This window comes from Aquarana catesbeiana, linkage group LG05 (genome assembly GCF_042186555.1).
Source record: "Aquarana catesbeiana isolate 2022-GZ linkage group LG05, ASM4218655v1, whole genome shotgun sequence".
Lineage (NCBI taxonomy): Eukaryota > Metazoa > Chordata > Amphibia > Anura > Ranidae > Aquarana > Aquarana catesbeiana.
Window position 1 is genome coordinate 355,135,213 of NC_133328.1, and position 27,172 is coordinate 355,162,384.

Below are 27,172 nucleotides of genomic sequence, written 5' to 3' on the forward strand. Positions count from 1 at the left end.
TACTTCTGTCTTGGTCTGATTTCATGGTTTCTGACAGAAGCAAGGGGTTAAGGGTTGCTCTTGTAGGAGGCAAAGAGAAACCTTTGAGGCATTCACAGACTCACTGACATATACAAACACACGAATACAAATGCACAGAATTTTATCTCAAAATCATAACTATATTTTTTACCTTGTTTTATATTTTGTATTATAATATTCATCCTGTAAAATCTATCACTTTTTGTTATTAAACAAAACATTATTATTTTTTAAATGTACACAAGAATAGAAGGACTATTTCATTTGAGCATATCTCACCAATAGCAGCACAGTGTTGTAGTGGGTAGCACTCTCACCTAGCAGTAAAAGGGGTCGCTGGTTTGAATCCCAACCATGACACTACCTGCCTGGAGTTTGCATGTTCTCCCTATGCCTGCATGGGTTTCTTCCAGATACTCCGGTTTCCTCCCACATTCCAAAGACATGCTGGTAGGTTAATTGGCTTCTGTCTAAATTGGCCCTAGTATATGAATGTGAGTTAGGGACCTCAGATTGTAGGCTCCTTGAGGGTAGGGACCTATGTGAATGTACAATGTATATGTAAAGCGCTGTGTAAATTGACGGCGCTATATAAGTACCTTAAATAATAATAGAAAGTATTTTTGTAAATTTACAATACCAAAAAAAAGCACATTTTATCATTTTAAAACCAAACCATGAGACAACTTTACTTTTTCCAATCAAGTTTATTGAAGAATTAGAGTAATCATAATGATAATAGTACATTGCACATGAAAATAGTGTCCAGGGGTAATGACAAAAGCGTGTGATTATATGTCAGTATTACATTGTATAGCCCTGTATGTTGCGGTCGTTCAGGTGCTAATCTAATCGTTTTTTGAAACTATCGATGCCCCCTGCTGAAACCACCACTTGAGGAAGGGAATTCCATATCCTTGCCACTCTTACAGTAAAGAACCCTCTACGCAGTTTAAGGTTAAACATCTTTTCTTCTAATTTTAGTGAGTGGCAACATGTCTTATTAAACTCCCTTCCGCGAAAAAGTTTTATCCCTATTGTGTGGTCACCAGTATGGTATTTGTAAATTGAAATCATATCCCCTCTCAAGCGTCTCTTCTCCAGAGAGAATAAGTTCAGTGCCCTCAACCTTTCTTCATAACTAATATCCTCCAGACCCTTTATTAGCTTTGTTGCCCTTCTTTTTACTCGCTCCATTTCCAGTACATCCTTCCTGAGGACAGGTGCCCAGAACAGGACAGCATACTCCAGGGGAGGTTGGACCACAGTCTTGTAGAGTGGGAGAATTATCGCTTTATCCCTGGAGTTAATCCCCTTTTTAATGGATGCCAATATTCTGTTTGCTTTGCATGCCATTGCTGAACCTACCATCTACTAGGACCCCCAGGTCCTTTTCCATCCTATATTCCCCCAGAGGCTCACCCCCTAGTGAGTAGATTGCATTCATATTTTTGCCACCCATTATTTTACATTCTTCTACATTAAACCTCATTTTCCATGTAGTTGCCCACCCCATTAATTTGTTCAGATCTTCTTACAAGGTTTTCCACATCCTGCGTTATTGCCATGCTTAGCTTAGTGTCGTCCCCAAATACAGAGATTGAACTGTTTACCCCATCCTCCAGGTCGTTTATGAACAAATTAAACAGGATTGGTCCCAGCACAGAACCCTGGGGGACCCCACTTCCCACCCCTGACAATTCCGAGTATTCCCCATTTATCACCACCCTCTGAACTCGCCCTTTTAGCCAGTTTTCTGTCTATGTACTCACCCCATGGTCCATGCCAACAGGCCTTACTTTGTCCAGTAAACTTTTATGGGGAACTGTGTCAAATGCTTTTGCAAAATCCAGATACACCACATCTACGGGCCTTCCTTTATCTAGATGGCAGCTCACCTCCTCATAGAAGGTAAATATATTAGTTTGGAAAGAACGATTCTTCATGAATCCATGCTAATTACTGCTAATGATACAGTTTTCATTACTAAAATCTTGTATATAGTCCCTTATCATCCCCTCCAAGAGCTTGCATACTACTGATGTTAGGCTAACTGGTCTTTAATTCCCAGGGATGTGTTTTGGCCCTTTTTTAAATATTGGTGCTACATTGCCTTTTCTGCAATGAGCTGGTACCATTCCAGTCAGTAGACTGTCAGTAAAAATTAGGAACAATGGTCTGGCAATTACTTGACTGAGTTCCCTAAGTACCCTCGGTGCAAGCCATCTGGTTCCGGTGATTTATTAATGTTAAGTTTCCCAAGTCTATTTGTAATTCTGTCCTCTTTTAGCCAGGAGGGTGCTTCCTGTGATGTGTCATGGGGACAAACACTGCAGTTTTTTTTACTGAAGCCCCCCAATTCACTCATGAAGACTGAGGAGAAGAAAAAAATCAATACCGTCGCCATCCTTTGTAACCAGATGTCCTTCCTCATTCTTTATGGGGCCAATATGGTCTGTCCTCCCTTTTTTACTGTTTACAGTATATACTTAAAGAATTTATTGGAATTTTTTTGCTCTCCTCCGCTATGTGTCTTTAGTGTTCTATCTTAGCCACCCTAATTGCACCCTTATATATCTTGTTGCATTCTTTGTAAAGTCTGAATGCTGATGATGATCTCTCAGCCTTTTTACATTGGAGTTTAGCCATCCAGGACTTTTTTCGCTCTTTTAAGTTTTTTTTCCAATGGGATGCACTTGCTAATGCCCTTTTTTATATGCTCTTAAAGCAAACCCATCTCTCCTCTGTGTTATTTGTTTCTAAGATTTTATCCCAATTTATATATTCTAGCAAGGTTCATAATTTAGAGAATTTGACTCCTTTGAAATTCAGTGTCTTTGTGTTCCCCTTGTTTTTCCTATTTGTGCGATTTATACTGAAGCCAATTGACTTATGATCGCTGTTTCCTAAATTGCCCCGTATTTCCACATCTGTAATCAGGTCAGTATTGTTGGTAAACAGTAGATCTAGTAATGCCTTGTTTCTAGTTGGTGCGTCTACCATCTGACCCATGAAATTGCCCTGCAAGACATTTAGGAACTGGTGAATGCATGGTTCCCTCCGCCCAGTCTATGTCTGGATGATTAAAATCCCCCATTATGATAACACTTCCCATCCTTGCTGCTAATCCAAATTGTTATAGGAGGTCCGTCTCCCCCTCCTCCCTCAGGTTAGGGGGCCTATAGCATACTCCCAGTATTATTTTCCCCTTAGCTTCATCCCTTTGGAGCTCTACCCATAAGGATTCCATATCCTCCCTAGCTCCCTTATTGATGTCATCTCTCACATACATTATTCTTGATATATAGGTATACCCCTCCCCCTTTTTTACCCTCTCTATCCCTGCAATAAAGGGAATACCCTTGAATCGTTGCCAGCCAATCATGAGAGCTGTTGAACCAGGTCTCTGAAATTCCCACAAAATCTAAATCCTCCTCATTCAACAGTATCTCTAGTTCACCCATCTTGTCCGCCAGGCTCCTGGCATTGGTGACTATGCCATGTAGTTTAGACTGGTCGCATACTGTCCTCTTATTAGGTGTCCTGAGGTTGCAAATAGGACTTGTTACCATACTTACCTCGGGTTTATGTGCTTTAGTCAACCTACCACTAATGCCCCCAATACTACCCTCTGGAATATGTTCATTGCTGATTATCTCTACCTCCCCCCGTCGCCTAGTTTAAAAATCCCTCTAACTTTTCAGCTATCTTCACTCCCAGCAGATCTGCACCCTCCTCATTTAGGTGCAGTCCGTCCCTTCTATAGAGCTAGTGGCTGACTGAGAAGTCGGCCCAGTTCTCCAGGAACCCAAACCCATCCTTACTACACCAGCTCCTCAGACACTTGTTTATTTCCATAATCTCTCTGTGCCTTTCTAGTGTGGTTCGAGGTACCGTTAGTATTCCTGAGAATACTTCCTTGGAGGTCCTTTTCCTCAATTTAGCTCCTAAGTCCCTAAATTTGCTCTTTAGGACACTCCATCTGCCTCTGACTTTGTCATTGGTGCCAACATGCACCATGACAGCCAGGTCTTCCCCAGCCCCTTCCAGTAATCTGTCCACCAGATCCATGATGTGCTGAACCCGAGCACCCGGTAGAATGCATACAGTTCGGTGCTTCAGGTCTTTGTCACAGATGGCATGCGTGAGCTCTCAGCGGAAGACATTTTTTCGAGGCACTCAGCTCACAGGAAGTGACAAAGACACTGCATTATTGGCAGGATCAGCAGGTGTTTTCTATACTTCCTGAAAATGAAGTAATGAAGAAATAAAAATGAATGCAGCCACCACATCTAATGACTGCATTGTGAGCTGAAGGAAGTGAAGGAGTATCTTACAGATTTATCCATTCAATCCTATAAGCGGTGTGACCTGTTTCAGGTCGAATATCTGAGGTGAGGGGCCATCTAAGAGCGGTGGAGGGATAAAGTCACCATTCAGATATTTATTGTCACCGGTGGTTCCTGCTCTTCTATACTGCTACCACACTACAATTTTATTAGTTGTCTATGAACTTTATTTGCGCAGCACTTTCTATTTATATACTTTGTCACAGATTGCCCTCTCTGTCCTTCTAAGAATTGAGTCCCCTACCACCAGACTCTGTCTATCCTTTCCCTTCACTTCCCCCCCACTCTCACTGGAGGATTTCTTCCCCTGGCAGCTAGGAGAGTCCCTCAGCTCCAGCAGTGTGGGTCCCTGACTGGTTTCACCAATGTCACTCAATGCAGCGTACTTATTGGGATGCTCCAGCCCAGGATCAGCCTCCCTGGCACTTCCCCCTCTATCCTTCCTGACTGTCACCAAACTACTCGTTTCTAGTGCCTGCACCTCTTTGTCTTTACCTCTGTGCTGGCTCCTGGCGGCACCTGCCAGGTACGTTCCCAGCTCTCCTTTAGTATGGAGGGTCTTTTCAGTGCTGACAGTTGTTTCCCTAGATTCAGAACCTGGGCTTCCAGGGAAACAATGTGCTTACATTTTGCACAGCAGTATTCGCCCTCTATCAGATGATCAAGGAAAGCATACATGCCGCAAGATGTACACCGAGTCGCATCTCCACACACACCGGGCATCGTACCTACTAATTTATGAGGATTGGGGATTATACCCTGTCCAAATTACCTAACAACTAGCTTCCTGACACTAATACTCAACAATACAATACACAGGTACTCAACAAGACAATACACAGGTACTTGTCGCCCACGTGCACTTGCAGCTTACGTGCACTTGCACGTTACAATGAGTATGAAATTAGCTGTAGTTTAAGTACAGAAAAAATAAATAATAATACATAGTAGAATATTAGGAAGGGCAAGATATTAGTATTCACAGTAAAATCGGTTGCATAGCAGTTACCGTATAATGGTGATTAACATTTACATGTATTATATGGAAAAGAAATACATTTCTAAATATCCAAATGTTCTTAAACAGGGTTCCTGCAGTGTTTGAACAATGGAAGAGCCAGAACTTTACCACCTGGGGGAATCTTGGTGATACTTTAGACTGGAATATGAGGCTATGAGCTCATAGTCTGTTGAGTACCTAAAAGAATACCAATCTCCCCAGGTCTTGTGAAAGCTTGTAGTGATATCAGCAGCTATGGCAATGGATTCTTCCATGTCATATAAAGTGTTAACTTCATAGAGCCAATCTTTGACCATTGGAATGTAAGTTGTTTTCCAGTAATAAGGGATCAGGGACCTAGCTGCATTTAGCAAATGTCTCACCAGTGAACATTTGTATTTGCGGAGAGGTAGATCTGAGATGTGTAGGAGGCAGTATTCAGGGGATAACTTTATGTAACAATTTACCTGTGATTTTGTAGATGAGATCACAGATCCGAGACCAGAAAGTCAAGATCCTAGGACACTGCCCTCAAATGTGGAACAGCGGTCCCACAGATTGGCCACATCTCAAGCACAAGTCAGATGAAAGAGGAAACAGATTTTGATCTTGTCTGGAGGAACATACCATTGTGTGAGAAGCTTGTATGCATTCACTTGAAATCTCATACTGATTGAGCATTTGTGTGCTAGGATGCAGGCTTTACTCCATTGATGTTCAGAAATTTCAACATAGCCTCCCACCTTTCCTTAAACCTGTCCCCTCACAAAGAGTGAGTTTGCTGAAGCCAAGAGTATCAAATTGAGGTTGCCTTTTTATACTCTTTACAAGCCAGTGTGGGGAAATTAGCTCGTGGGGATCACCTTTTCAGAATGACATTCAGCAAACGGGCACTTTCTTAAAAATCTTGCAGATGTCAGGCTTATTTGCAGGAGGTTTGCAAAATAAAAACAAACAGTAAATTAAATCCTCGCCGTCTGGCGCTAACTAAACAAATAGTCTCCTCTCTATACAGTGCGGGGCTGGTCACCGACAAAACATGCGGAAAAGCAAAGCTTTTAGTGCAACACCCAGGGCTGCTCTCACTCAGCTTCCTTCCTGAGTCTCAAAACCAGAGTGACCTGCTGTGCTCTCTTCCTGGATATTTAAAGTACAGCTGACTGTGGACTCCAGCGGACCTGAACATCCGGACCAGAACCCAGCCTGTCACAGAGGCTGGAAAAACCGGGCCGGATTCCAGTTCAGTCCCTTACAATGGAACGAATACGAGGCGAAATGTACCCATTATCGTGTATCTAACCTCACATACCGTCACACCAGGCATGTCTGTTCTAGCATTGTAAGTATTCTACTAAAGGATTGTTTCCAACGTGAATATGTGAGCTAGTTATGTATTTGTAAGTAGGTCCAAAAAGTTGGAGGTGGTTGAGATTTGCCTAAAGTGAGCTTGGTCGTCAGCTTGAATTCTCCTTTGGTGAAAAACTGTGTAGCTGTCACAGGTTTATCCACAAGGATTCTGGTGAACCAAGGATTATCTGAACCAGTCAGAAATTCTGGATTTTCTATCAAGGGTGTTAAGGGGCCAGGTGTTCTAGAGATCTTATACTGTACTGCTATCCTGTGGAAGATCCATAGTATGGTCCCAATTAGAGGGTGAATCTTTAACTGAGCTAGACAGGAGGACCAGGGGATCAAGGGAGAAAGCTGCACTTTCATAGCAGCAACATCAGACTCAAATTGGACCCAGTCTTTGCTAGAACTATGACAGTGTCAATCTATATTTCTGGTTATCTGTGTTGCAAAATAGTATTTTTGGAAATCTGGTAGTCCCATCCCACCAAATGCCTTAGGTCTTGTGATTAGTTGGTGTCTATTTCTTAGTGGTTTGTATGCCCACACACATTGGATTCGTAAGGATCTTTACTTGCGGAAAAAGCTGTTTGGAATAGTAATTGGTGAAGCATGAAGTAGATATAGTAACTTAGGAAGGATTGACATTTTAAAAATGGCGGCATGGCCAAACCATGAAAAAAATGTCTTCTTCCAGGACGTCAGATCCTTATCAATTGATTTTCAAACAATGCGCTAAATGAAAGAGTCAACCAGACACCCAGATATTTTAGGTCTTGAGGTTCTCACTTGAAATGACAGTTTACTTTTAGCAAAACTATTGTCTCTTGTGGTAAGGTAAGATTTAAAGCTTCTAATTTGGAATAATTGATTTCTAGGTTTGAAACATAACCATAGATGTCAAAATCTCTCATAAAGTTTGGTATTGTAGTGTGTGGGTAGGTTAAAAAAAAACAACATGTTATCAGCATAAGCAGCTGTTTTGTAAGTTTTGTTACCCACCTTGAGGCCTTGGATGGATGAGTCTGCATTGACAGATCTAAGGAAGGGTTCCAATGTTAAAATGAATAGGAGAGGCGATAAGGGGCAGCCATGTTTCATGCCATTCTGTATGTGGACTGTATCTGATAGGGAGCCCTTGATTCTTATGTTGGCCAAAGACCCTCTATATAATGTCACTACCCATCCTAAAATTTTCTGTGCAAAGTCTATGTTTTTACATGTTGCCATCATAAAGTCCCAAACTACTCGGTCGAAGGCCTTCTCCGCATCATTAGATAGACCCTCAAACTTTTGGGTATGATGGATTGAGTTTAGGTCCTTGATGACATTATTCTTGGCTTCCCTACCTGGCATAAACCCTGCTTGATCAGAACTTATGTTCCAGGTTCTGGTCGAAGTGATGGTCGAAGACATGTTGATATAATCTTAGCTAGTAATTTTAAAGTTGAGTAGCGATATTGGCCTGTAATTGGCGCAATCTGTTGGATCTTTATTAGGTTTAGGGAAAACCATAATGTGGGCTTGTAAAAATGCCATGTATATAGTATCTGTTTCTGTCAAAGAATTAAGAGCCTGTAGAAGTGGTGTCTTGAGTAGATCTGTGAATGTCTTGTAGTACTGCAAAGAGAACCCATCAGGGCCTTGACTCTTGCCAGGTTTCAGGTCTTTAATTGCCTGAAGTAATTCTTCCTCCTGAATAGGTCTCTTCAATTTTTGAGAGTCAACCTGTTTCAAGAGAGGAAGTTGGCTCTGAGTTAAGTTTTTAACTATAGGTGCCCTGTCACCGATTAGCCCTTTATGTTTATGCTGTGGTGGCAAATTGTACAGCTTGGTATAAAAACTGTGAATCTAAGCTGCAATTTTTTTCAGTAGCATGTTCTATCACCCCCTGTTTGTTTATAATACCAGCTATATTAGTTGAGACTTTATCCTATCTTAAGGCTTTAGCCAAAAATTTGCCACTTTGTCTCCAGACACATAATAATTCCATTTTTGAGGAACAGCAATCATTTAGCTGTGAAGTCAAGAAGCCGTTGCAAGTCACTACGTAATTCTGTCGCTGTCTGTTTGGACAGGGACTCTTTATGTACTGATTCTAGTTTAGCAATTTTGTTTGATAGTTCTAATATTTTCACTTACCTCTCTCTTTTATGCCATGCACCTATTTTAATGAATTCCCCTCTTATTACACTTTTGTGAGATTCCCATCTTATCGTTGGGGAGACATCTTCTGTAGTGTTGAGGTGAAAGTAGGATGTTATATGCTGAGCTATCAGGTCATGTGTGGAAGGATCAGTGAGAAGCGACACATTGAGTCTCCAGTTAAAGGCTTTAGGTCTTGACACAGGGCAGTTTAGTGTGAGAGAAATTGGAATAATGTTTATGTGGTGTGGAATAGTGCATATAATCTCTAACTATCGGGTGCAAGGAGTGCTAGAAGCCTACAACTATAAGCGAGTGTAGTAATGTTTTGAGACTCTTTAAAGTCTTGTATTTAACACTGGATTTTCCTGAAGAGGTATCTTGTAATGGATCTGCCAGGGTCTGCCAGTTGCTGTGTCGCGGTAAAAGGAGCCTCTTTGCGTATGAGTCATGGTCATGACGTATGGTCATGATGCCCTTTGTCTTAGAATTAGGATTTTTATCATGATAAGTTACTGCAAAAAAGGGGGAGCTAAGTTTGCGGATCTGTCCAGCTTTAAAGTGTGCTTCTTATAGGAAGATAAAGTGTGCCTTACTCTTTTTTAATTCTCTCAGTGGGATCGTCCTTTTTTCAGGAATATTTAGCCCTTGTATGTTGCGTGATATCACCATAGGGTGTTTGCCTAAAGCACTGTATGCCATGCTCGTTGTTTCACTGTGAACAAACAGAAATGAAGACTGAACCTGCTTTTGGTTTAAGAAGTTTAGAAGCAAAAGAAGAAGAAGAAAGGAAAGAGATAAACAATAGTAGAATAAAAGGGGCAGTCGCCCCTTAGAATGAGCTTAAGAAGCAAGATGAAGGGGGAATCTGTCTTGAGTAACTTTGTTATAAAGGCAAGAAATTGTAGACTGATCAATTTGAATACAATTTTTTTTGTTGTGGGGGGTAGTGGGATATTTGTTATCTGTGTGACTAGCAATACTAAAAAAGAAGCTCAAAAACAATACTGTATATCTGGACCGGAGCATACATGCTTGCGGCTCTCTTAAATGCTTAAACAATAAAAACACATAATGATTTTCTTTCTACCTTCAGGGTGGTGTAACAGGACAATATAGTTCCACTGAAAAGACAAATAATTAGGTAAACATGGAGAAACCCTAAAAAAAGCAAATGTAACCTTTAGTACAACAGAGGTCATTGCGGATCTCATGGAAAATTGTAGTGTTTAAATTATACTCTTCTGTCCAAATGTGCGCCAAAGTCATTGCAACTCTAAGGTAAGTTGGCATCAAGAATTTTATATACTGTACTTATAATCTAAGGAAATTATAACCTCTGTTGTGGAAATTTTTATTAATGTATGTTGTCAGATGTCCCCCAGTGTCAGTCTTGCTGTAATACGCTCATGCAAGCGTATTCGCACATACAGACATTGGTGTAAGACCATTGGCTGCGGAAACCTTCCCGTGGATATGGCAGATCTGTTGTGCACCCAATCATGTTTAGAGCCATGTAAGTAGTGTTCAAATTGTGATACATTTTGGGGGTTATTTACACAAGGCAAATCCACTTTGCACTACAAGTGCAAACTACAAGTGCAAAGTGCACTTGAAATTGCACTGAAAGTGCACTTGGAATTGCAGTCACTGTAGATCTGATGGGGACATGCAAGGAAAATAAAAAACAGCATTTTAGCTTGCACATGATTGGATAATAAAATCAGCAGAGCTTCCCCTCATTTCAGATCTTCCCCTCAGATTTACAGCGACTGCACTTCCAAGTGCACTTTCAGTGCAATTTCAAGTGCACATGGCTCTGCACACGGCCATCTGCACACGTCACTACTGGAATTCTATTTGAATATATATACATGTGTGTGAATGGTTCTTTTGATAGAATACAAGTGTCTGATTGGCTGATTCTGAAGCCACCACCTTCTTTTGTTATTCATGTTTACACTATAAATAAAAGCAGCATATCATGGTAGACAGGATTTTGCTAAGTTCAACGTGATACCAGAGTCTGTCTGTGTTACTTGGAGATAAACAAGGGCGCTTTACCAGCATTATACAGTTATGGCTGCAGAGAAGGTAGATTTAATATCCGCTGTGATAAGTGTCATAGCAGCAAAAGTAAGTGGCAGATCAGCTGTGGAATCCTCTCTTACCAGGTCTTCTGAGGCAGACAATGATCCCTCACTGTTTTCTTCGTCCCTGTGCACTCACGTCATCTTGTCTCCTGACATGCTGCTGTGGGAGGAGAGCTGGGAATGTAAGATGTCCGAGATATTTCTCGCTGCCGAGGAGATGGATGATCTCTGCTGCCATGCGTGGGGAGTGTGACGGGTCACTCCACCCATTTTGTGGGGTCTGGAAGGTAGAAAGAACCTGCAGAGAGCCGCAATAGCTGAGGAGCTCCTTCAGTGTGCAGCCATCCTCGTTGCACACCCCACGCCATGCCCCCAATGCTTTTTTTTCATGGCTCTACAATAAGCACTGGATAGCAATGGAGCAAATATAATGAAGGTATAAGCAGTGGGGGAGAGTATTTACTGTAGGTAAACACATTCCTTTTGCCTGCATGGGCAAAGCACAGGTTCAACTTAAGCTATGTATAAAGTAGTCAGAAACAAAATATAGTAGCTTGACATTTTGTTTTGGGCTGTTAAATTATCTGGCACCAAAGAAGAAGAGCTCAACTAGCCATGCTCAATCCATTGTTCCCAGAATTTACATAGCATCATTTTTAGCACTTAATAGATGTATTGACAGTTGGTGGGGGCAGAGTGTGCAGAAGAGTTACCAGATGTGCTGAATTATTTCCATCTAGGGCCATGAGCGTGCAGTGGAAATAGCAAAGGGTGATCAGTGAAGGTAGCAGAGGGAGATTAACTTTGTCCATCTGGAAAGAGTGCACAGCTGAAGTCTCAGCTCATACAAAAGATATTATTTTTAGCCGAGTTCTAACAAAACAACATCAGTACATTGTTTAAAGCATGCACTTCACTTTTATTACTAGATCAGATCTGGAATGCACAACAATTCTTTAATGCTTAAATATTGTGCGCATTCTGTTTGGTTTCACAGAAACTGTGTTAAGGTGGCCATGCTATATGTTACAAAACCACATTTAATACCTGTTTGCTATGGGCAACAGGTGAAGATGTCACAAGAAATTAAGAGAAATTATTTATCAGCTTTTTTTATCAGCTTTTTATTGCTGACAATGTTCAAGCAGGGAAAACTGCTCAACATGTTGTCCCAAAAACAAGAATGGAAATAAGGAACTATATCTCTAAATAGGATAATGCCCGCCATTGTCTCATTTGGAAGATTTGTCTCTTAACTATGGCAACTGTATAATGTTTCATTTTCCCTCACTTCCTGTTACTGTGGGTGATGTCACCAGGACTGAAAGTTAGGGACACATACATCCTTAAAACCTGATAGTGGACTGAAAGAAGTCCACCCAAAATTAAAAAAAGTTTTGGTTGGGGATCTGCTTCACTAAGGTTACATTAATTAAAAGTCAACATTAAGTAATTCAATCAGATAATAAATAATATGGGAAAATAAACTGAAATTAGTTGATACAATAAGATTGGGAGACCTTTAAAGTTGATAGCAACCAATAGACATTGGGGGATGCCGTTTTTTTTAAAACAAGAAAACAGGAGCAAATCAAACATATGAAAAAACAAGAAAACCTGATATGAAAAGTGCAATTTTTGCTTATTGCAAGAGATCAAAACACAACGTCCAGTAAATTATACCTATTCTCTATTCTTAAAGCAGACCTATACTTTGGCTGTCTGCCAGGGATTAATTAGCACAATTTATTGTGGTAAAGCAATCAGTAAAATTGTACATTTAGCATACATTAATTTTGATTAGAGTGGAAAACATCAGCACATGTGACAGTGCTAAGGAACCTTGCATTGTTCTAGCCTCACAGGAGCCTTCCCCATCCTCTCTTGCCTATGATCACTGGATTACATTGTAGCTGCAGCTCTGCTTAAGCATTATGATATGGTATGCTCACTTTATATTGTCTGGGTTTTTAACATGCTTAATAAAACATTTAAAAAAATGCAGAGCCCCCTCCCCCTTTCCCCAGCCCTCTGAGTTTATATTACATAGAGATAAGCCTCACCCTGATACATACCTACCTCTCCATGATAGCATTGCCTTCTGCAGTAGCTTGGGGGGGTTGTAAGAAAAGTGTACTTATGCAGCTATCCATAAGCCAGCTCAGAAAGGAATTTATGTTACAAAACCTCCCTTTTGCAGTTCCCACTTAATTTTTGTAAATGTTTCTATCTTCGGTTAACAAAGATATTTTAGATAGCAGGAGCAACAAACACTGGGGTTGATTTACTAAAACTGGAAAGTGCAATATCTGGTCGGTGCAGATGTGCATGATAGTCAATTATCTTCTAACTGTACATTGTTTAAAGTGTTACTAAACCCAGGAGCCTGAATTCACAATATTTCGTCTCCCACAGTACACAGAACATGGAAATGCACTTATTTTCATAACTATAAACTGCTAAATACCTTTTCTTGTCAGCAGTATATAGCAGTCTTGTGAATTCTATCAGTGTCTGGTTAAAGCTTGTAGGAGGAGTTTTCATTCTCCTCTGACCATCCTATAAGGCTGCATGACCCCCGATCAAGGGCAGGCTGACCTTTTGGGCAGCCAGGCACTGCCCGAGGGCCCAGGGTCAGGACGGGGCCCCATGAACATACTTGCCACTGTGAGGACATCAACAGTGTAATTGCTTCTAAATACATACACTGCGCCAGCGGTGTATGTATTCAGAATTAAGGATGAGCCAAACACCCCCGCTTCGGTTCGCACCAGAACATCCGAACCGGCAAAAAATTCAGATGAACAAACGAACACCGTTAAAGTCTATAAGACACGAACATGAAAAATCAAAAGTGCTAATTTTAAAGGCTTATATGCAAGTTATTGTCATAAAAAGTGTTTGGAGACCCGGGTCCTGCTCCAGGGGACATGTATCAATGCAAAAAAAGTTTTAAAAACTGTGTTTTTTTCGGGAGCAGTGATTTTAATAATGCTTAAAGTTAAACAATAAAAATGAAATATTCCTTTAAATATTGTGCCTGGGGGATGTCTATAGTATGCCTGTAAAGTGGCGCAGTTTTCTCGTGTTTAGAACAATACCACAGCAAAATTACATTTCTAAAGGAAAAAAGTCATTTAAAACTGATTGCGGCTGTAATGAATTGTCAGGTCTCGGCAATATAGATAAAACTCATTGAAAATATGGGTTCCCCCCAGTCCATTACCAGGCCCTTTGGGTCTGGTATGAATATTAAAGTATGAATATTAAAGGATCACTAAGGATATATATTTTTTTTTTTTAAATAACAAACATGTTATACTTACCTCCACTGTGCAGCTTGTTTTGCACAGAGTGGCCCCGAACCTGATCTTCTTTGGTCCCTCGGCGGCTGTCTCGGCTTCCCCCCGCAAGGATTCCACACCTTTATGCGAGCTCCCTCGCATGGTGTTGAGTGCTTGCGGGTGCGCTCCCGTGATATAGCCAGCGGCCATAGCCACTCACTGTATCACTCGGCCCTGCCCCCCGGCGCGCCGTTTCATTGGATGTGTTTGACAGCAGCGCGAGCCAATGGATGCTTTCAATCCATCCACTCTAGCCAATCAAGGGCCAGGCTGAGCGGCGAAGAGGATGTCGGGGGCGAGCGCGGGACTTTCAAGGGGGCAAGTAAGTAAAACGGGGGGGCGGTATTGCCGGATGTTTTTTCACCTTAATGCATAGAATGGTGAAAAAACTTTTACCTTTACAACCCCTTTAAGGGAAACCCTGAACTAAAATTTTTTTTAAAAATTGCGTTGGTCTCCCCCCAAAATCCATACCAGGTCCTTAAGGTCCGGTATGGAAATTAAGGGGAAACCTGCGCCAAGTTAAAAAAAAAATTGGCGTAGGGGTCCCCCCCAAAATCCATACCAGACCCTTCAGGTCTGGTATGGATTTAAAGGGGAACCCTGCACCAAATTTTTTTTAAAAATGGCATAGGAGTCCCCCCAAAATCCATACCAGACCCCTATCCAATGACATTTCTAAAGGAAAAATTGTCATTTAAAACTGATCACGGCTGTAATGAATTGTCGGGTCTCGGCAATATTGATAAAACTCATTGAAAAAAATGTGCACGGGTTCCCCCCCCCAGTCCATTACCAGGCCCTTTGGGTCTGGTATGAATATTAAGGGGAACCTGAACCAAAATTAGAAAAAAATAAAATTGCATAGGGCCCCCCCCAAAATCCATACCAGACCCTCCAGGTCTGGTATGGATTTTAAGGGAACCCTGCACCAATATTTAAAAAAAAATGGCTTAGAGTTCCCCCCCAAAATCCATACCTGCCCCGTATCCAAGCATGCAATCTGGCAGGCTGCAGGAAAAGGGGGGGGCGAGAGAGCGCCCCCCTCCTGAACCGTACCAGGCCACATACCCTCAACATGAGGAGGGTGCTTTGCAGTTGCCCCCCCAAAGCACCTTGTCCCCATGTTGATGGGGACAAGGGCCTCATCCCCACAACCCTTGCCTGGTGGTTGTTGGGGTATGCGGGTGGGGGGCTTATTGAAATCTGGAAGCCCCCTTTAACAAAGGGACCCCCAGATCCCGCCCCTCCCCCATGTGAATTGGTAACAGGTACATTGTACCCCTATTATTTCACAAAAAAGTGTCAAAGATGGTAAAAAAGACAGGAGACACTTAGGGACAAGTCCTTTATTAAAAGATAAAAAAATTAAAATGTCCCGCGATGTCCATTCATCTTCTATCATGCCGCCTGACGAGCCGAAAAAAGAATAAAAACGCAACAGCTCTGCCTCCATGGGAGGCTCCCGCCGAGTGACGCTTCTTCTTGGTGACAGCTCTTATATAGCTGAGGGCGGGGCCACCCGGCGGCATAAATGCCTCGTGACGTTTTGTCCCCAAACACTTTTTATGACAATAACTTGCATATAAGCCTTTAAAATGAGAACTTTTGATTTTTATGCTTGGGCTGAACCGTTTGCCCATCCCTATTCAGAATCTCCTTTCCTGTACATACTGCTCACTGTCTTATGTCCACACTCCCCCCCTACATACTGCTCACTGTCATACCCTCCACACTTCTTTCCTGTACATACTGCTCACTGTCATATACTCCACACTCCTCTCCTGTACATACTGCTCACTGCCATATCCTCCACACTCCTCTCCTGTACATACTGCTCACTGTCATACCTTCCACACTCCTCTCCTGTACATACTGCCCCCTGTAATACCCTTCACACTCTTTTCCTGTACATACTGCTCACTGTCATATACTCCACACTCCTCTTCTGTACATACTGCTCACTGTCATACCCTTCACACTCCTCTCCTGTACATAATGCCCACTGCCACACCCTCCACATTCCTCTCCTGTACGTACTGATCACTGTCATACCCTCCACACTCCTCTCCTATACATACTGAACGTGTCCTCAGTCCCTTTCTCTATCTCAAAAGTGAGACTTCAGGGGCCACCAAAGGCATCCCCAACCCCCCCAACAGCCTTGTGAACAAAATGAACAAAAACACCCACTATGCTGTGCATTCCGCAGGTCACCATTTGCCTGGTAGGGGCTCCAGTGCATTACATTGCCCAGGGGCCCATAATGTTGTTAAAGTGGTTGTAAACCCTCCACTTCAGCTCAATCTAATCTCTATAGAACAGGCAGCTGATCGCTGCCTGTAAAAATTCACTCACTGTTACTGTTGCCGTAGAAACCATCCTGCATTCTTTAGTGACGTCAGCCGCGCTTGCCCAGTCCATCCGTTCTTTCATGGCACACGTGTGCCTTTTCTGTATTCTCAGCATGCCACGTCATTTCTTTCCCCTGTAAATGGCACAGCACTGAAGGATCACGATTTGTGCCTTTCTCTTCCTGGTTTTCCCCTTGTGACTGTACTAGACTTCACACAGGGGGAGTGAACCAGGGATGAGCAAACAGAGCAAGCAGCTGCAGCTATTCTAAGAGCCATAGTCAAGCCACATTAGTAAAAGTTACTTAGGAAGTGTAAAGCAATGTTTTTTCTATGAAAGCAATACAAAATTTTAGATGCAATCGCAATTGCAATTGCGCATCCGTGAGATTTAGGCAGGGGGACAAAGAAAGGAAGGAAATAACATCCACACAAGAGACATAGATCAACAGTAAAGATGTAGCTGCCGATTTCTGGAAGAAGAGATCTTTTATGAAAGTAAAAAAAGGTATTTGCAAAGCGGATTTTAATCACGTTTAAAGGTGCAAGGCATGTACACATATAGTAAAATGATAATGTTAAAAAAAACAGGGTTTACTTCCTCTTTAAGGTGACACTGCCTCCTGTTACCTTTATTGGGTCGTCAGCTTTATGTCTCCTGCCACTCTGCATGTCGCTGAGCTTGGTGCCCCTCCACTTGGGCCTGCCACATTAATGTTGAATCATAAAGATGACTGCCAAATGGCAGCCATCTTTAAACCTGGAAGACCCATGATCTCCAATTGCGTGGGGGCCCAATAAGTTTTTAGTCCGCCCCTGCCCCCAATCCTCTGTCTGGACAGTGCTAATTGGCCCTGTGCTGAACACATAACCCTCCTAAAAAAAAAAAAAACTCTCCAGCAATACACACCGAACTGAGCATGTGCAGAGTGCCTCCTAAGGCTCTGTGCTATCAGCAGATGGATTTGACACAGTAAAAGAAGGGGAGGATCAGAGAAAACAAGATCAAACAGCCTTTTTACCCGATGTGGAGGATTACTCCTTAAGTTCTACAGTGAGTATAACAAACATGCTTTACTGCATATACAGAGTGATTTTACTGTTTGACAAAAAATAAACTGGAAGCTGATTGGTTTCTATGAAGAGCTGCATCAGATTCTACAGTTTTAGTAAATCAACCCTATTACTTACTACAGGAATTAGCTTTGTTTTGCCTCTGGTGGAGCACCACTATTCTTAATGCAAATGTTTTTTTTTCAGAATTGTCACTTTCTCCATGTAACTTCCTTCATCTCAGTTTACTGCTAGGATACAATCTGGCACTGTTTTAAATATGATGAAATATGTACTAGTATTCATGGAAGGAATGATTATTATAATTATGCTTTTTCTTTTGGCCCCATGCCCACTGGGAATTTATCCCCGATGCATGAGGCTCTGGCATTTAGGTGCTGGTGAAAGGTACAGGCATACTGTACAACCAGTCCATATGCCTGTCCTAGTGGACAAATGCCTGGGATGTAAACAGATTGCCCAGTATACCTGAGCACATACTGAACTAAATGTACAACATAAGTACCACTCAGTGCACTATCCAGCCTGGAAGCTATCAGCCTTTCATATAGTTTGACAAGCTGCTGGCAGTGGGTTGTGCAGTGCACCTGTACCCTCCACCCACATCTAAATGCTGGAGCCTCATGCACAAGTGCCTCATAGGGCCTCATGCACTATAAGAGATATTTAGATGTATATGGAACTTCTTCAAGTTTCCTGATTATAACAGTAAGTAAGATAGGATAGCTTAAAGGCTAAGTTCGCTTTTGTTCACATTTTTTTTTCTAAATTTCAGCTCCTCTGTGAACCAATATAGCATTAATGTACTTCTTTTGCAAAAAGAAACAGCTTTCAATTTATTCTACACAGACATACATCACTGTCTTCATGGCTGTTTAAAAACACCTTACTTTACTTTTGTTTTACATCTACCCTCAGCTAATCCACTCCTTTCTGTATCATGACCTAAAGTCTGTCCAGGAAGTGAGGCAGAAGTAATGGAAAGTGTTATTAAACAGCCATGAGGACAGTGAGGTACGAATGTGTAGAATAAATGGAAAGCTGTTTTATTTTTGCAAAAGAAGTACATTAATGCTATATTGGTACATAGTGGAGCTGGAATAAAAAAAAAAGAAAAAAAAAAGAAAAGGTGAACAAAAATGAACTTAGCCTTTAGACTATCCTATCTTACTTACTGTTATATCCAGGAAACTTGAAGAAGTTCCATATACATCTAAATTGGAGTAAATTGGAGTTGGAGTAGCAGAAACTAGATATAGGGGTTGATTTACTAAAGGCAAATAGACAGTGAGATTGATTTAATAAAACTGGAGAGTGCAAAATCTGGCCCAGCTTTGCGTAGAAGCCAGTCTCCAGGTTTTATTGTCAAAGCTTAATCTTAGCTTGCAATCCGCACAGTCTATCTGCCTTTAGTAAATCCACCTCATAGTGTGATAATTGAGACAGTTGCAGCAGATGTGAAAAAAATGCCAATATATATTTAAAGCTTATTGGCATGATAACGTTGTTAGATTTTGGTAATTATAATCTACAAGCAGTTTGGCTGAAATGCATAAAACTGCTTTCCAGTGGTAAACACTTGTCAAGTGAATCAAAGATTTGACAACCAAGCTGTTTGTTACATGTGGGGCATTATTTATTAACCACTTCCCGACCGCCTCACGCAGATATACTGCAGCAGAAGGGCACGTACAGGCAGATTAACATACCCGTACGTTGCCCTTTAAGAGGCGGCTTGCGCAGATGTGATGGCTGCATTGATTTTCTTTTTAGGCTTTCTTTCTTCTATTTTCATATGGTGATCTAGCCAGTTTGTTGTTTTTCAAAAGAACAAACTCTCCAGCAAAATGTGTCAGTTACAAAGATGAATATATTGATTAACCACTTCCCATCCCAACCATAGTCATTTAACATCAGCAAGAGGGATCTCCCATCCTGGGCGGGCATCATGACGTCCTGTTCTTCCCGGCCGTCGTCTGGGGGGCACGTGCGCACCGGTGGCGGCACACGCACCCCCGTTGCGTTACTCGGGAGCCAATGCACGTGCACGGTGGCCGCGTTGTCCACCGGGCACCCGCGATTGCCCGTTAACAGAGCAGGACCGTGGATCTGTGTGTGTAAACACACAGATCCATGTCCTGTCAGGTGAGAGGAGACCGATCATGTGTTCCCAGTACAGAGGAACACCGATCGGCCTCCTGCTCTTGTGAGTCCCCTCCCCCTACAGTTAGAATCACTCCCTAGGTAACACAATTAACCCCATGATCACCCCCTAGTGTTAACCCCTTCCCTGCCATTGACATTTATACAGTAATCAATGCATTTGTATATCACTGATCGCTGTATAAATGTGAATGGTCCCAAAATAGTGTCAAAAGTGTCCGATATGTCCGCCGCAATGTCGCAGTCACTATAAAAAATGCAGATCTCCACCATTACTAGTAAAAAAGAAATAATAATAACAATGCCATAAAACTATCCCCTATTTTGTAGACACTATAACTTTTATGCAAACCAATCAATATACGCGTATTGTGATTTTTTTTACCAAAATAATGTAGAAGAATACATCCTAAATACGGCCTAAAATGAGGAAAGCATTTGTTTGTTTTTTTTTTTAAATTGGGATATTTATTATAGCAAAAAATTATAGCAAAAAGTAAAAAATATTGTGTTTTTTTTTCAAACTTGAAACTCTTCTTTTGTTTATAGCGCAAAAAATAAAAGCCACAGAGGCAATTAAATACCACCAAAAGAAAGCTCTATTTGTGGGGAAAAAGTGATAAAAATGTCACTTGGGTACAGTTTTGCAAGACCGTGTAATTGTCATTCAAATAGCGACAGCGCTGAAAATTAAAATTGGCTTGGGCAGGAAGGGGGTGCAAACGCCCTGTATTGAAGTGGTTAACAGTGCTAGCAGAGTATTAACCATTTCAGCCCCAGAAGGAGTTACCCCCTTCCTGACCAGAGCACTTTTTACAATTTGGCACTGCACTGCTTTGACTTGTAATTGCGTGGTCATGCAATGCTGTACCCAAACTAAATTTGCGTCCTTTTTTCCCACAAATAGAGCTTTCTTTTGGTGGTAATCACCTCTGCGATTTTTATTTTTTACAATATAGACGAAAAAAGACCAAAAATTTTGAAAGAAAATTATATTTTCTACTTTTTGCTAAAAAAAAAATACAGTGAACTCAACTTTAGTCATACATTTAGGCCAAAAAGCATTCAGCCACATGTCTCAGGTAAAAAAAAATTCAATAAGCGTATATTTATTGGTTTGTGCAAAAGTTATAGCGTCTACAAAGTAGGGTACATTTTCTGGAATTTACGCAGCTTTTAGTTTATGACTGCCTATCTCATTTCTTGAGGTGCTAAAATGGCAGGGAAGTACAACTCCCACCCAAAATTTTGGAAAGTAGACACCCCAAGGAATTTGCTGAGAGGCTTGTTGAGCACATTGAATATTTTATTTTTTTGTCACAAGTGATTGAAAAATGACAAAAAAAAAAAATTACACAAAGTTGTCACTGAAAAGATATATTGCTCAAACATGCCATGGGCATATGTAAAAATTACACCCCAAAATACATTCTGCTGTTTCTTCTGAGTACGGGGGTACCACATGTGTAGGACTTTTTGGCAGTCTATCCGCGTACAGGGCTCCGAAAACCAAGCACCGCTTTCAGGATTTCTAAGGGTGTAAATTTTTGTTTCACTCCTCACTACCTATCACAGTTTTGGAGGCCATGAAATGCCCAGAACCCCCCCCCCCCCAAATGACCCCATTTTGGATAGTAGATACCACAAGCTATTTGCTGAGAGGCATGTTGAGTATTTTGCAGATCTCACTTTTTGTCACAAAGTTTTAAAATTTGAAAAAAGAAAAAAAAAATTTCCTTTACTTCATTTTTTTCTTGATTTTCCAAAACATTTTCCTAAACAAATGAGAGCTGAAAAATACTCACCATGCCTCTCAGCAAATAGCTTGGGGTGTCTACTTTCCAAAATGGGGTCATTTGAGGGGGTATTGTGCTATCTTGACATTTCAGGGCCTCCGAAACTGTGATAGGTAGCAAGGAGTGAAATCACTATTTTACGCCATTAGAAAGCCTGAAGGCGGTACTTGGTTTTCGGGGTCCTGTACATGCCTAGGCTCCCAAAAAATCCTACACATACTCAGGATAAGCAGCAGAATGTATTTTGGGGTGTAATTTCACATATGCCCATGGCATGTTTAAGCAATATATCATTTAGTAACAACTTTGTGAAAAATAAAAAAATAAAAAAATTTGTCATTTTCCCGAAACTTGTGGCAAAATATAAAATATTCCATGGACTCAACATGCCTATCAACAAATAGCTTTCTACTTTCCAAAAAGGGGTCATTTGGGGCTATGCTGACCTGTCCTGGCATTTTATGCACAACATTAGTAGCTTATGCCACACATCACCCACTCTTCTAACCACTTGAAAACAAAGCTCTTTCTGACACTTTTTGTTTACATGAGCAAATATTTTTTTTTGCTAGAAAATTACTCTGAACCCCAAAACATTATATATTTTTAAAGCAAAGGCCCTACAGATTAAAATGGTGGGTGTTACACAGTATTTGCACAGAGAATTTTCAATCGAAAAAAAACCCACAATTTTTTTTGAAAAAAAACACTTTTTTTAACTTTAATGCACTATACACTATATTGCCCAAATGTTTGGTATATTATAAAAGATGATACACGACATGCTTTAAAATTGCACACAACCCTGCAGTGGCGACAAACTACATACATTTTTAAAAGCCTTTAAAAGCCTTAACAAGTTAACACTTTAGATTTACAGAGGAGTTTACTGGTAAGATTACTGCCCTTGATGTGACATTCACATGCATGGTGCAATTTCTGTTTACATATGACATGAGACCGACGCTTGCGTTCGCCTTTGCATGCGAGCATGGGGGGACAGGGATGCTTTTTTTTTTATTTTGCTTTTTTTATTTTATTTTTACACTGTTCCTTTCATTCTTTTGTGACTGGTACTCTTTTTTTAAAATAATAGGGGTCTATTAAATTTTAGATCTCTCAAGCATCTGACCACACCAGGATCGGTGTGATAAGATGCTTTCCCAATTTCCCAGTGGCGCTGTTTATATCCGGCGAAACCAAAGTCATGAAATGCTTGTAGCTTCCAGTTTCTTAGGCCATAGAGATGATTGGAGCTGTTCTAATCTTTGATCAGCTCTATGGTCAGCTGGTGGAACCACCGGCTGCATTATCAGGTTCCGCGGTGGGACAGGAAAGCCTGAGAAAGACGACGGGGGGGGGGCATTTCCCCCCACTGCTTGTAAAAGCAGTCTACTGGCTAATTAGCCACTAGGATTGCTTTTACATGAAAGCCGACTGCTGGCTGAAAAGAACTAAACCAAGATTATACCTAAACCTGCAGGCATCATTCTGGTATAACCACTCAAAGTCCAGCAACATAACAGTACGTTGCTGGTCCTTGTTGGGCATATATTGCAATGTTCTTTTTTTTCATGCAGCCTGTGGGCTGAACGAAAAAAATATTTTGATCTGTGGCAATGCCCACCATTAGAATACCACCCTGAGATAAAACTCATTGAAAAAAAGGGCATGGGTTCCCCCCCAGTCCATTACCAGGCCCTTTGGGTCTGGTATGAATATTAAGGGGAACCCAAAACCAAAATTTTAAAAAAAATTGTGTGGGGGCCCCCCCAAAATCCATACCAGGCCCTTAAGGTCTGGTATGAAAATTAAGGGGAACCCTGCACCAAATTGGTGTGGGGGTCCCCCCAAAATCCATACCAGACATGGATTTTTAGAGGAACCCTGCGCCAAAATTTAAAAAAAATGGCATAGGGATCCCCCCAAAATCCATACCAGACCCTTATCCGAGCACACAACCTTAAAAAAAAAGAGACAGATATGGACAAGTCCTTTATTAAAAAATAAAAATGACCCGCCCAAAATCCATATCAGGCCCTTATCCGAGCATGCAACCTAGCAGGCTGCAGGAAAAGAAGGGGGGACGAGAGAGCGCACCCCCTCCTGAACCGTACCAGACCACATGCCCTCAACATGGGGAGGGTGCTTTGGGGTCTGACCCCAAAGCATCTTGTCCCCATGTTGATGGGGACAAGGGCCTCATCCCCAAAACCCTTGCCCAGTGGTTGTGGGGGTATGTGGGCGGGGCGCTTATCGGAATCTGGAAGCCCCCTTTAACAAGGGGACCCCAGATCCTGGCCCCCTACCTATGTGAATACCTATGTGAATTGGTAACAGGTACATTGTACCCCTACTATTTCACAAAAAAATTGTCAAAAATGGTAAAAAAAACAAGAGACAGCTATGGACAAGTCCTTAACGTCACCGGGTGGCCCCACCCTGAGCTATATAAGAACTGTCACCCAGAAGAAGCATCACTTGGCAGGAGCCTCCCATGGAGGTGGAATGGTTGCAGCTTTTTTTTTTTTTTTTTCGGTCCATCGGTGGCGTGAATTTACATTGTGGGACGTTTTTATTTATTTATTTTTTAATAAAGGACTTGTCCCAAGCTGTCTCTTGTCTTTTTTACCATTTTTGACACTTTTTTTGTGAAATGGTAGAGGTACAATGTCCCCGTTACCAATTCACATGGGGGGCCGGATCTGGGGGTCCCTTTGTTAAAGGGGGCTTCCAGATTCCGATAAGCTCCCTGCCTACATAACCCCACAACCACCGGGCATGGGTTGTGGGGAAGAGGCCCTTGTCCCCATCAATATGTGCACAATGTGCTTTGGGGGGCTACTCCAAAGCACCCTCCCCATGTTGAGGGAATGTGGCCTGGTACGGTTCAGGAGGGGGGGCGTTCTATCGTCCCCCCCTCTTTTCCTGCAGCCTGCCAGATTGCATGCTTGGATACGGGGCAGGTATGGATTTTGGGGGGGGACCTCTAAGCCATTTTTTTTTAAATATTGGTGCAGGGTTCCCTTAAAATCCATACCAGACCTGGAGGGTCTGGTATGGATTTTGGGGGGGGCCCTATGCAATTTTATTTTTTTCTAATTTTGGTTCAGGTTCCCCTTAATATTCATACCAGACCCAAAGGGCCTGGTAATGGACTGGGGGGGGGAACCCGTGCACATTTTTTTCAATGAGTTTTATCAATATTGCCGAGACCCGACAATTCATTACAGCCGTGATCAGTTTTAAATGACAATTTTTCCTTTAGAAATGTCATTTTGCTGTGGTACTGTTCTAAACACAGGAAAAATGTGCTACTTTACAGGCATACTATAGACACCCCCAGGCAAGATATTTAAAGGAATATTTCATTTTTATTGTTTCATTTTAAGCATTAAAAAAATCACTGCTCCCGAAAAAACGTCCGTTTTTAAAAAAAATTTTGCATTGATACATGTCCCCTGGGCAGGGCCGGACTGGCCTACTGGCATACCGGGAAATTTCAGTGGAAATTTCAGAGTGCAGCGGTGTGTGGTCCAATCATATCGTGCAGGGAGGTACCTCCGTATAAGAGAGGACGCAAGGGGGAGAAAAGAACCTCCAATAGTGTAATATGTCAGGTCCAAAACATATTTATTGAAATCTAATAGCATAGACTCTTACACAATAAAAGTTAAAATTACACAGGGAACAAATTAGGCGTTGTTCCTCGCCTTCTCACGTCACTTCCGATCGCAGGTCTTCCCAGCCAATCCCTACGCGCTACGTTGTTCTACACAACTTCATCTGGGGAACCGGACTGCTTATTGGGCAGAGCTTTTATTATTTAATTCCCAGAAGTGATTTGGCGGCCATTTTCTAGAGGTCGGCGATATGTGAACATCGCGGCCATTTTGTTGAAGTGTATTATAGAGGTAAATTATAGTCTCTCCTTAGTTTACAATAGTAAGGTTCAGATCGGCCATTTTTTATTAGTTTGGTGTCAGCAATGTAGGTATATGACCAACAGCGTGTTTTAAAGTATTTCGTTAGTTGGATTAAGGTTAATAAATGACGTTTTTTTCAGAGTTAAGTGAAAATATGATATAAAAACATTCTTAATGGTTATAATAGACTTGTTAATGAGATTGGAGATCGGTATGGTCACAGATCGTACGTTTAGTGAGAAGGCTCATATTTCTGAATAAAAATACAAATAATTATACTAAATGGTATTCTTAAAAGTGGGGTCATCCAATCAATTTTGATATTAATAAAATTTGTACAGTATAATTAATATTGTCTATTCCACAGGACTCCAGGGTCATATTTAGAGGAATATATACATCTATGCATCATAATGATGAACATATAATACATATTTAAAATGTTAAAATAATTAATAAAATAATAAAAATCTAAAATATGAGAAAAAAATCAGTTAGGTAAGTGTTTCATAAAATGAGAAGTCATCATCTGATTGAAATATCAAATAAAAAATTATAAAAGTATATCAACTAGCTATATGTCTCCGCAATGTCAGTGAAGGATGGTATTAGTATTAAAAATTACTTAAAAAACAGTTCAGCTCGAATTCTACATTCATCTCCCCCAGTATTAGTGTATGCATGGTATATATCCATTTGGATTCCATTTGGCTGATTGTTCTAATTTTATGACTACCTCTCCATGCTTTTTGGTATTTTTCTATACCCCAAAATTGGAGTTGCGAGGGATCTTTATTGTGTTTCAATGCAAAGTGTTTCGGCACATTGTGTTTCGGGAAACCACTTTGTATATTTTATATATGTTCTTGGATCCTCACTTTTAATGCTCTATTGGTTCTTCCAACGTATTGCAAATTGCAACTGCATTGAAGCACATATACAACTCCTTCCGTATGGCAATTAATGAAGTCATGAATAGTATGTGTTTGACCCGTATTTGTAGCTATAAACTCGTTTTTTTGTTTTTTTTTAACTGAAAATTTTTTATTAAACAAATCAGCATTACATTACAGAATGATTTAAAGCATTCAAATTATAGAAGAAAATGACAGTAAAATCAACCTTCAACTTATAGTCATTGCCTATCAGATATTCCAATTGTGCAAATATCAGAAGCATCACCTAACAGTACACCTTAATACATTATAGTATTATAGCATCATAGATAAACTTACATAAGTAACCATTTTCAATCCAACCTGATAAGGAGGGAGAGGAAGGGGGGGAGGGAAGGGGAAGGAGGGGGAGGGGGGGGGGGGAAGGGGAGGAGGGAAGGGGGGGAGGAAGAGGGGGGGAAGGGGAGCGAAGGAAAGGCAAGGGGGGGCAAGAGGGAACAGGGAACGGGAGAGTAGTCAAAGAGACACAGGATGTCCTCCAGCCAGTTTCATAGCATAATAATTATGGGGGAGGGGATTCCGGGATCCCAGAGGCATCTACCCAAGAGGACCAGATCTTATCGAACTTTCCTGGACATTGCCTACTTTCATATGTCAATCT